The sequence below is a fragment of the Lycium ferocissimum genome, unplaced genomic scaffold (assembly GCF_029784015.1).
Source record: "Lycium ferocissimum isolate CSIRO_LF1 unplaced genomic scaffold, AGI_CSIRO_Lferr_CH_V1 ctg8327, whole genome shotgun sequence".
Lineage (NCBI taxonomy): Eukaryota > Viridiplantae > Streptophyta > Magnoliopsida > Solanales > Solanaceae > Lycium > Lycium ferocissimum.
In genome coordinates, this window is record NW_026727204.1 from 17,607 (window position 1) to 30,700 (window position 13,094).

Below are 13,094 nucleotides of genomic sequence, written 5' to 3' on the forward strand. Positions count from 1 at the left end.
GAGCTGGGCACCCAAACACATTCATTAATCCGAATCACATACAGATGGCTTATACGTATACAAATATCATACGCTATCTCAAATTATCTCAAACTGTCTCAAACACAAACATATATATATCACAGAAGCCGGCAAGGCTATCATATGGCGCAACGGCCCAAAATATATACAAATGCAAGCCGACAAGGCTGCCACGACGAATGGGGTCGATGCAATAACATATAACATACGAACACACACATATAATAGGCACAACCCACATGTACGTCTACAGACCTCTAAACAGACCAACAGAATCATATGACGGGACAGGGCCCCGCCGTACCCCTGAACAACAAATACATATGCAACGGACGAATATGTACCAAAATGTGGGCTCCGAAATAAAGGGAGCACTCCAAACAGCAGAATAGGTGTCCTAGGCTGGCGGATCACCGAACTGTACGTCTGTACCTACGAGCATGAAACGCAGCCCCGAAGAAAGGGGGGTCGACGGAATATGTACCGAGTATGCAAAGCGGAAGAAACATAAAAAAACCGAGTCATAATCGAAATAAGTATAGAAAATAAGTGCAATGTCCAAAATACCAAAATGTTCATTTTAAAATACAAATCATGCATGGGGATCGTAAAATATGGTCGCCCGTCAATGGCGCCATAACACATCATACTCCAGAAGATTTCATATCGCCGAAAACCCGACATATCACATATCATATATACACGGTACCCGGCCCAATAGCAGAGGAGCTCGGCGAACCGGACACATCATAATACCAAATATACACGGTACCCGGCCTAAGCGAGAGGGGCTCGGCGAACCGGACACATCATACTCCGAATATCACATAGTGCGCACGATAACATAACCGGCCCGGACTCGGTGGAAGATGCAATAACCATTTGCACGAGCGAGTCGTAGACTATATGAGTAACCATATGCATAAAATCATCATCATAAACTCAAAAGATAAGTAAATCCGATCATACTTGAGGTCGGGATAATAGTAATACCATATTCTTTCAAAAGTCATCAGAAACATATAAAGGAAAGTCGCGGGACCCACGGACGGGTGTCAACCCAAGCCGGGCCCGCCTATGGAAAACATAGTCATTATATGCTATAAAATCTCCTATGAACATATCGAGGCGATCCGGTTCTGTCTACGAAAGTTACGGCCCTTTTTCCGACGTAGAACTTTTTAAGAACAAAACTTTTTGTGCAAAATTTGAAAACCAAATATTCCAAAGTCATAAGGGCCATTATTCCATCACATTACGAATGCCAAAGATAAAATGCAAATAAGAATCGTAGGCATACTCGGATCGCAAGAATAGAATTTCCTCGAGGCTCGTGTCATAGCCTATTTACAACTAAGGCATGCCAAAAGAAGGATGGGTAAGCTTTACATACCTCGATCGCTCTCAAAGCTAATCCAAATCAAACCTATGTCTCGGACTCCCCAAGATCTAGATAACATCAATAAATACCAATGTCAACTATAGGTATTTAAGAGTTCATTTCCAAGCGAACACTAAATTCTACAGAAATTTGGGCAGCATTTCCCCTGTAAATGCAACAACCCCGAGAATTCAACTCGGCCAAATTTAACAACAAAAACACCAACAATCATTCTAGCAACACCAACAATCAATTCGGAGCGCATTCGAACATTAATAATTCTTCTCCACATATTCCAACAACATTCCAATTGTTCATTACAATTACATACATACAAACCAACATACAATCAAACTAACACTAATGCTCACATATTTGATTACTAATCCGAAACCATTCAAACAATATTCAAGAACTCTTTAAACAATTCACACAATATTTCGAACAATCTAACAAATGCTCCAACTTACCCGAAAACTGTCCCAAACCCGAGAACTACATCCATAACACATTCCTAACTTCCGAATCATGATTTTCACCAACAATCCACACTGTAACAATGTCATTCTCATAAATATAGAAATTACATTAAATGCACACAATCCTCCACATCAGCCCGCAACATTTACAATATCAATCTTGAGTCATCAAACTCTTATTGCCAACATAGAATTCATAACGACAACAATCAAAATACTAAATAGAATTAATTCATTCTTTGCTACACCTCACAAGCCATATTCGGCCAACACATCCACAACCAAATTTCATGATTTTCGTTCATTTCAACACACTACACAACTAAGCATGCTACATAGAATTAATTCATCACTTCAACACAATATCACATGCACACGGCCTCAACTCCAACATGCCATATTTCATGAATTTCATCCATTTTTGCATACTACGACATACATAAACCTTCCATAACATATAAAAACAAGATTAAACCTTGCCTTTCTTCTCAACTTCACAACTTGGCTAGGGTTAGCAAGGATGAAAACGAGCGATTTGTTGCCCCAAACAACAACTCCACGTTAACGAGGACCCTTCAATTAGTGGGTTTGCTAGGATGAAATAATTTTGTGATGGCTAAATTTGATCTTCAAATTTTTTGGGCTTGGCCGAATGGCCTTAGCTTGTTCATCCAAGTTCTTGATTTTTTTTTCTAAGTGTGGAATGAAGAAAGATGACTTAGTAGTCATCTTTTATGCTCATATATGAATTATACAAGTGTCCATGGCGCACACATGGGTTGGACCGATTAAATTTGGCCACAATAATGTGTGGGGGCCATCCCATGCCACACGGCCAAATGGGGCATTTTTCATGAATTTCCAACTTCTCAATTTTCCACTTTTAGTCCCAAATTTTCCTAAATGTTCCATGCCAACAAATTCATGAACAACTTATGTCTTAAAACAAAATCGAAGGTCAAAAGTCTCGACTTCGTATCCGGAATGGTCTTGTCCCTAACTTATCATAGTTAACCCGGATTGTCCCAATGTACAAAATACGGGATGTAACATCCTCCCCCCCTTTAGAACATTCGTCCTCGAATGTTAAATTAGCCTTACGGGATCTTATAAGCACTCGGGGGAGTTTCTTTTACAATCATCACAACAATTCATTCATCAATCAACATTACCAGTTAAGGAATTTAAATTACCTGTAGGCACCGGAAATAGGTGAGGATACTTCTTCTTCATCTCCTCCTCAGCTTCCCAGGTCATTTCTTCCCGGTTATTGTTTCGCCATAACACTTTAACGTAAGCCACATCTTTATTACGCAACCTTCTTTGACGATCCAATATGGCTGCAGTGCTCTTTGTAGGATAGCTCCTCCGTGACCCTGGAATATCATCGTGGGAAATATTCGGAAGGGTCACCAATGCATTTACGAAGCATAGACACATGGAATACCGGATGCACTGCTCCCAAATCAGCTGGTAGGTCTAATTCATAGGCAAACTTGCCTATTTTCGGATAATAACGATAAGGCCCAATATATCTCGGATCGAGCTTCCCTTTTCTTACCGAATCTCATAACACCCTTCATAGGTGACACTTTCAGGAATACCCAATCACCAATCTGAAACTCTAAATGTCGACGGCGATTATCTGCATATGATTTATGTCGACTCTGGGCTGCTAATAACCTCTCCCGAATGAGTTTCACCTTATCAACTGCTTGCCGGATCATATACGGGCCAACCAATTTAGTCTCGCCAACATCAAACCCCAATCGGTGACTCGTATTTCCGCCATACAAAGCCTCATATTGTGCCATGCGGATGTGGAGTGGTAGCTATTATTATAGGCAAATTCAACGAGCGGCAAATGATCATCCCAGCTACCTCTGAAGTCAATAACACAGGCCCGCAACATATCTTCCAGCGTCTGAATAGTGCGCTCGGCCTGTCCGTCAGACTGAGGATGAAATGTTGTACTAAGACTCACATGTGTCCCAAATCCTTCCTGAAATGATCTCCAGAAATTAGGCGGTGAATCGTCGGGCACCTCGTCGGAGATAATAGATATGGGAACTCCGTGAAGTCTTACTATCTCCTTAATATATAACCGGCATAATCCTCGGTGAATAAGTAGTCGATTTGGAAGGAAATGGGTTGATTTTGTCGACCTATCAACGATAACCCATATGGAGTCATACTTCGTGGAGTGCGAGGTAAGCACGTAATGAAGTCCATATTAATTATTTCCCACTTCCACGTCGGAATCTCCATCTCTGTAATAATCCACCCGGCTTCGATGCTCGATCTTTAACTGTTGGCAATTTGGGGCGAGCAACGAACTCTGCTATATCCTTTTTCATACCGTCCCACCAGTACAAACATCTGAGGTCATGATACATTTTTGTTGCTCCTGGATGAACAGAGTAACGGGCATAATGTGCCTCGCCCATAACCTGTCGCCGCAGCTCCGCAACGTCAGGTACACATAATCTACCCCTGTGTAATAATACTCCATCAGATGTAATCTCGAACGGGGTCTTCTCCTTTGCCAAGGCTGTATCTCTGTACTGTGCCAGAATAGGGTCATCATATTGATGTCGCTTTATTTCTTCCAAGATAGAGGATTCAACAATTCCTCGAACAAAAACCCAGTATCTCCAGAACCGGCCAGACGGACTCCAAGACTAGATAGCTGATGAATCTCACGAACCATTTCTTTCTTTTCTGATGGCACGTCTGTCAAGCTACCCATAGACTTACGGCTGAGTGCATCTGCTACGACATTAGCTTTCCCAGGATGATATAAAATATCGACATCGTAGTCTTTCAGCAATTCTAACCACCTCCTCTGCCGCAAATTTAGCTCCTTCTGCTTAAAGATATACTGAAGGCTCTTATGATCTGTATAAATATCAACATGCACACTATAGAGATAATGTCTCCATATCTTCAAAGCATGAATTACTGCGGCTAGCTCCAGATCGTGGGTGGGATAATTTCTCTCGTGCTTTCTGAGCTGCCGGGAAGCATAAGCTATAACTCGCCGTCTTTGCATTAACACACACACCCCAATCCAACACCGGAAGCATCACAATAAATAACATACCATCGGTCCCTCGGGAAGAGTCGACCGGAGCCGTAGTCAACTTCTCTTTCGAAGAACGGCGGAAGCTTCGTTCACAAGCATCAGTCCACTGGAACTTAGCTCCCTTCTGAGTCAGCCTTGTTAAAGGCGCTGAGATCGAAGCAAATTTCTCCACAAATCTCCGGTAATAACCAGCTAACCCCAGAAAACTACGTACCTCCGTAGGTGTCGTAGGTCTAGGCCAATTCTTTACGGCCTCAATCTTCTGGGTATCCACCCGGATGCCATCAGCTCCAATAATATGCCCCAGGAATGCCACTGAAGTCAGCCAGAATTCACATTTAGAAAATTTGGCATATAATTTCTGGTGTCGGAGTACGCCAAGTACCGTCCTCAAATGATCTGCGTGCTCTTCAAATGATCTGCGTGCTCTTCTTCTGATCAAGAATAGACCAGAATATCATCGATAAACACAATCACGAACATGTCTAAGAACGGTCTGAATACCCGATTCATCAGGTCCATAAATACGGGCGGAGTATTGGTCGCCCCAAAAGACATCACTCGAATTCATAATGCCCATATCGGGTCACCGAATGTTGTCTTAGGGATATCGGCCTCTCGTACCCGCACTGTGATAGCGACCGCGAGGTCTATCTTCGACAAACACACTGCACCTATGGTGATCAAACAAATCATCAATCGGGGAGGGGGTATTTATTCTTTATGGTTACCTTATTCGCTAGGTAATCAATACACATCGCGAGCGACCCATCTTTCTTTCTTACGAACAATACGGCGCCCCCCGAGGTGATGTCTCTGGGCCTAATAAAGCCCTTTTCTAATAAATCTCTCAGCTGCTCCTTCAATTCCTTCAATTCTGCAGGTGCCATTCTGTACGGAGGAATAGATATAGGCTGAGTGTCTGGCAGCACATCTATAGTGAATTCTATCTCCCGCTCAGGAGGAGACACCGGAAGCTATCTCGGGGAACACATCCGGGAAATTCATTAACCATCGGACCGACCGAAGAGTCGGTGCTCTCGCCTTTAGATCATGTACACGAACCGAGATGGTAAATATAACCTTTTTCGATCATTTTTCTTACCTTGAGGTATGAAATAAACTTACCCTCGCGACGCCGTATTTCGCCCACTCTATAATCGGTTCCCCGGAAATGGAAACGGACTATCTTCTTTTGACAGTCAACATTAGCATAACAGGAAGCTAGCCAATCCATACCCATAATAACATCGAACTCAGTCATATCTAACTCTACCAGATCTGCCTTAGTGCAGCGGCCACAGATAATTACCGAACAATCTCTATAAATCTACCTAGCTATAACAGAATCCCCTACCGGTGTAGCTGCCTCGAATGGTTCTATCGGTTCAGATTCTATCCCAATTTTATTAGCAACAAAGGGAGAAATATATGATAAAGTAGAGCCGGGATCTATCAGTGCATACACATCTCGAGAGAAGACCAGTAATATACCTGTAACAACATTAGGTGATGCCTTCTGATCCTGTCGGCTGGCCAAGGCATAAATGCGGTTCGAAGGACCGCTAGAACCGGAACTCGCCACGCTCTACCGCGGCCTCTTTGGTGCGGCGCGCCCCTCCCCCGCGGCTCATAGCGACGAGAAGATGAAGATGAACCAAGAATCGGCTCGGTAGGGCCGAGCTACACACCCGCCCCCCCGAGTGGACAATCTGTCATAAGGTGGCCCTGATGGCCACAGGTAAAGCAAGCACCCGTGGCACGATAACACTCCCCCCCCCCCGGGTGGTGTCTCCTACAGTGAGGACATCGAGGGTACCGGTGTAGCTGCCTCGAATGGTTGTATGTCATTTTTGTAGCCGTGAGGGCTTATGTTTATAGACTTGTGTTGCTTCGAAGATTATATATGTTCATATTAAGTATGATGATTAGCCTAATGTGAGGTGCTTGATAGTCAGCTCCAGGTACCCGTCATGGCCCCTAGTCAGGTCGTGACACTGGAGGTTCATGAAACCTCTTGGAACTTGTACGGTATCAGGAATAAGAGAGGTGATGACTTTGCCCCACCACCGTGTCTTAAGATGAGTTTAAGGACATAGAAATACATATGCACATTATATGAGCTTGTGAATAATTAGGATATCGTGCTTGTATGTGTATGTGTATGTGTATGATAGGACTTATGAGTGAATAGGGCATTGTGTATGTACGTGTGTATAGCTATATGTATGATAAGATCAGTAAAATATAAACTAACTGGGATCTTTGTTTCTTTCCTTCTTAACTGCATGGCCATTTGGGCTGAGGTCCAGCCACCCTATTAGGTCAAAGGCCCAATCGGGAAATTCCTTCGAAATTCGTTGAGTCTAGGAAGAAAAGAAAAAGGGAAGCTAATATATTGAAGGCCCAGTCATGGGTGAAAATGACACGAAGGCCCAACCATGGGTGAAAATGGTTACTAGGGGTTTGGTACACCCCTAGTCTACCTTTCTTATATTATTTATGCCATTTCTACTTTCTTAAAACGTTTTTTCTGTATTGTATTCATACTTGTAAAAACCCACAGTATTATTGGAATCGTTTATGTTTCGAATAAGACATCTTAGGCAAATGGTGCATATGCCGTTTAGATGACTCTAGAACCTTAAAACAATTCCTTTGAAAATCTGGAAAAACACGTACTGATTTTTGAAACTTAAATGGGAAGCAAACCGTGTCTGTTTTTAATAACAACAAGACTAAAGAGGTTTTTGAGGTCAAAATAGTATGATGTATCTTTCAAAACTAAAGAGGACAAGTAAATTGGACAAAATCCTTTTCAATGATAAACACGTTTTCTTTTTTTTCTTTTTTTTTTTGAGTTGGCAAAATATGGTAGTTTGGGCCAGAGTCCACCTAAGTTTTTTAAGAAAAACCAGATGGTTAAAACATTCTTGGGCTAGAGCCCATATAGCTTTGTTTTCTTGAAAAACAAATGATATAAATTATTTTTTGGGCTAGAGCCCACTTGACTCTTTCTTGTATAAACTTACGGTTAAGAAATTTTGGGCCAAGGCCCACGTTTTAGAAATGACTAAATGAGGTATTTGGGCTAGAAACGATTAAACAAAACAAATGAACTTCAAGCTGGATTTTTCCTTAAATAAATCTGGGACTTTACCCCGAAAAATGACGAGCACCTTTTCAAAAAAATATAGATATAAATCGTTTTGCCATAAAACTCAATTTATTTTCAAAGAATAATGTTCAATATGTCTAAAATTATGAAAAACCTCTTTTTGGTAAACTAAATGCTCAAATTTTATACACCCATAGTTATGAAATTTTAGATAAGGATGTTTTGAAAATGTATTAAACGGATTAACCCGGTCTATGTATGAGTCAAGCATAAACAAAGCCCATTCACCCCAGATTATAAAAAATAAATAAGTTCTCAATTTTTCATAAAACTACTATCCTTATATATAAAAGGGACTAGTTGTATCCGGATATTATAAATCCAAATCTAAATACCCGTATGTAAAGGAAATATATTCAACTTTTTTCAAAATGATATACAAAAAATGACAAGATTTTTACAGGAAATAAACACCAAATAAACATTTCATGCAAATACTCGCACATTGAAATTCGGAGGTCAACCGTATATGACGGATCCTTAATACTAGGGTGCCTAACACTTTCCCTAGGGGATCACCAAAACCCTTACCTAGAACTTTGAATTAAGAAGAATTTTTCACGGTGTATGAATAAACCCTTAAAAACTAATTTTCCTAATTTCCTAAAAATTAGGTGGCGACTCTTTTAAAACAAAAATCCGAAAGAGCACCAACAAGCTCGAAGTAGCTTTTTCGAGCTTTGTTCCAAAGACGACTTCACGGAGCACGCGGTCATACCTTCACTATAAGACCAAAATATTTCTTTTGGAACCGTTATGAGGCGGGGTTGGTTCATAACCGTCCAACAGCTCTAACGGTTCAGTCCCAGTTGTCCGCTCGTGTTCCTGGTCTTTTGTGAAAAGCCCACTCTAGTAAAACTAAGGTAGAGCTAAGCCAAATCCCTAATGAACTAGAGCATTCATACCTAGACGAGCTTTAGGTATCTCAGACCTACCTAAAGCTCATTAAGAGAGGCCACCCTGTATTCGGACGGTCTATAACCCGAAGAGCGCCGCATCTCATTTATGTGCTATATGGAAGCTGTTTTGTGCCTATGTGATGAACCATTGACCCTGTGGGGATGGAGGAATCTTAACTGTGTTCTATTTTATAGATGGAAGGCTGAATCTATTTTGACATAGTTGTCGAGGCTCCGGATCTATTGAGAGTTTGGTGGGAGTGGTTAGGTGATACTCACAAAAAGATAATTAGCTGCACTCTAGGTCACCTACCCTCTATCATGACGATGAAGGGTCGTCCAGAACTAATAGAGGTACTGGCCGGACATTGGGACGATAAGGAATGTTTTTCCGCTTCGGTGAGATTGAGATGACCCCGACCTTGGAGGAGATTAGGGATACCATAGACAGCAATGAAACCTATTTAAGGAGACGACACAAACCATATTACCACATGCTATTTCCACAAAGGCCCACAGTCGGCCAAATTATGAAGTCTCTTGCACTGACTGAGGCGCTCTGGGCATGAGGACTCACTATAGCCTTTAGGGACCTGTACCGGAGGTTCGGGGATGTCACCGGGTATACTCTGTATCAGAAGGAGTTCAAGAGTAGAGAAGATTGGGAAGCTGTTAGACCTTTGGCATTTGCCATAGCCTTGCTAGGCACTATGGTGTTTCCATAGGATGAATCATTGGCCATTGACACCCTAATGATCTACTTGGCCCACGCTATCTTCTATGGTATAACCAAGGATCAGGAAACGAGGTATTTTGACCTGGCACCCATCATCCTGGCAGACATTTTCCTGGCTTTAGACAAATGTCGGAATCTCTTTCGATACTTCCAAGGATGTAGCATGTTGTTACAATAGTGGATTATCAAACATATCAACATGGCTAAAGAAGTCCAGTATCTGAGCAACCACAACAACATAGACCACCTTACAAATTATTGCCCGAACCTTGATTACATGTCCAAAGGGGCATGGGCCCGCTTCTTGGAGGAATTGACTGAAGATAGGATCCAGTGGATGTTTCCTGACTTCATATCTGAAATTATGGTGGTTCGGGGTAACAATTATCCCTTTGTGCCATTAGCAGGGGTTCGAGGAATCCGTCCTTATTATCCATCTCGGGTTTTAAGGAAATTTGATAGGAGACAAGTGATACCTCAGGTAGGAAATCCTGAGCAGTTCACCATTGAGCACACAGAGCAGAAAATCAAGAATGCCGGGGTGATTCTCAGAGAGTGGAACGGTCGCGTGAGTTGGGGACCAAATACTTTAGCCCCAGAAAGGTTTGAGGCAGGGTGTGACCCAGGGTATCATGAATGGCTACAGGGACACTTGGCCTGTGCATCCAGCCTAAGACCCACACTTCCTCACGATGCCCAAGAAGAAGAGCGTCTGAAGGAATCTTTGGAAAGCACTTAGCCAAAATCTTGAAAGAAACAGATCCGGTGGTAATCAGAATGGAGATGTACCAAGCAAGACTTCGAATTCAGACCACTCTTCGAAAGGCTAAGAAGGCCAAGACAAGCCGGGCCTCGACATCAGCCGCTGGAGGAGAACCTTGTTGATTTATTGCTTTATATCAAGCCCCATGTTGGCTTCATCATCTTTGTAATCCCTTCGGGAAAGATATTTTATTATTATTTATTAACTATTGATGATTTTTTGGGGCAATAGTTCATCTTCAAAAATGGAACTTGCATGTTTCAAGAGATTAAGAGCGCCTTAACTTAAAAAGGCTTTAGGAATTCGAATAGTATAAATATCTGCAAATTACATGAATGCTTGCTATGTGGTTCACATGCCTATTTGCTATGTGTGTTATCATATATTAAGGCTTGAATACATTGGATCCGATGATCTAAACTGCATACCAAGAGAAAAACCCCAAAGCTTAAAACTTACCCAAATTTATCTCCATAAAAGGTTGATTTAAAATGGCAAACCAAGGAGAACAAGAAACGCGAACTCTGGGAGAGACATCTGAGATGCTGAGAGACAAAGTACTACAAAGGGAGAAGGACCTCCAAGAAATAGGGAGGAAAATTGAGGAAGTGGATAGATTGCTAGAGATGGTTGGGAACCCACCATAGGGCATACGCCAAGAACAATACAATGGGAATGTCCCAGAAGAAGTAAGGGATTTGGTGCTGAACTACATACCTTTAGAGAGAAGGCCTATGACGCCTAGAGAGGAGACTCCGGGAGAAGTGAATTATAACCAAGGAGCTAGATCAAACCCATGGGTGACGGAATTAGACCCACAAGAGGAGTCGGAGCCTCAACAGGAAGCCTCCAAACCCGTCGAGGAAGAAGAACCAGAAAAAGAAAAAGTGAAGCCCCAGGATATGGAGGAAGAAGAATTAGAGCCCGTTGACATAGAGGCTGAGGGAGAAGAAGGACCATTCGAGATGTTTCCCGAGTTTGCAGAAGAAGAGAATGATGCGAATGTGGAATCTGACTACTATGCCTCAACCAACGAGGGATCTGACTTTTATGCACCTTCACCCATGTTGGTACCTGTAACCTCTACTATGGCGTCAAAGAATATTGGAAGGGCAGGCCCTTCCGAACCCAGCTGGTGGGGGATAACTTTCAAAGCCCATTCCTTCCCGTTCAGAGTGGCTCCACGACCCATCGCCTGTAAGGAGGTATACAAAAGGATGGTTGCCACAGGAATGCCTTGCACCACCAAGGCTAGGTTGCCGCCGCCCGAGTTGGTGTATGCATACAAAAGGTGCCCGTTTCACTACAACCGGGTAGGTCACACCCTGAATGAGTGTCTGGGATTAAGGAGAAAAATTTATAGCTTGATTGATGATAGGATCATTGGGACCTTGTGGGGGCCACACACCCTACTAGTCCATGACCCTATTCTCCCTAAAGAAGGGGTCACCCCTAGTACTCAGATATGGCGATATGATTTCACGGTCTTCGAGGATTCATACGCTCGCATCTTCTCAACTCTAGCTGCTCTAAGAAAGATTAGACCCATGGAGCCTGCCCACGAACCCGCGCCATTAGGGCCCAACAGGAACAATTTTTGCATGTATCATACAGGAGCTATGGGGCACAACATAGAAGAGTGCCACGCATTCAAGCTTGAACTCGAGCACAAGATCCGTATAAGAGAGATCTTGCTCATCCTACCACCACAGTACTGAGATGAAAGGAAAATGAGGGAGGGGGTTCATAAGCGACTCGCGGAACTATATTTTTGGGTAGAAATTAGGTGTACCCATTTTTTACACATAAAAAGTTACCCCCTCCCTATAAATATAGTAAGGAACCGCGTCGACCTGACATCCCTATGGAGGGATACGCAGAAAGCCCTAGCTAGGCCTAGTCTGGGGATGTCTTTAGCTATGTTTAGCATAAAGGATATTTAGAGAGTACATATATCCTTCTTTTGTAAAACGAACTACGATAGGGCCTGATTTCCCTTGGTGGGATACGTAGGCCGTCTACGTAAGACTCGGCCCCTACATAATATAAATCATAATTCCCCCCATTTGTTTAAATTCTATAACAGGGAAGCGTTTGCCAAAGTAAGTCAACCATAAAGGCCATTAAACCAAGCTCCACCCAAACATTAAAAGCCCATAAACGTCCGAAACTTTGGAATAAAGGATCAAAAGTATTCCAGCTTAATATATGACTTTATGTGCTATGTGCACTTTAAATAACAATATGTGATATTTTGCCGTTATATTTTTTGATGCGTAACTAACTTTGTCTACCGCTGAGTCATTCTTATCTTATAGAACGAGGCCGATTAGCATAGTACTGAAAACTTGCATACTTCACAAGATCCAAAGCTGCATTAGCATCCCTCGCAGATAAAGGCAAAGAGAAGATGACTGGTACACCCGATAACGAAATGAGCTCGCTCTCCGTGACGGAGATGCCCAAGACCCACAAGAAGTATCATCTCAAGAAGATATGATTGGGACATTACTAACTGCCGTTATGGTTCTCCAAGAAAAGGTGGCTAGGAA

General features: G+C 42.4%; 1 long non-coding RNA gene across 1 annotated transcript; it reads left to right on the plus strand.

Moving 5' to 3' along the window:
• The first annotated feature begins 7,048 nt into the window (after positions 1–7,048).
• LOC132045862 (uncharacterized) lies at positions 7,049–7,566 on the plus strand. Its single transcript, XR_009412548.1, has 2 exons — positions 7,049–7,110; positions 7,352–7,566. It is a non-coding gene; the product is annotated as an uncharacterized LOC132045862 (long non-coding RNA).
• The last annotated feature ends 5,528 nt before the right edge of the window (positions 7,567–13,094 follow it).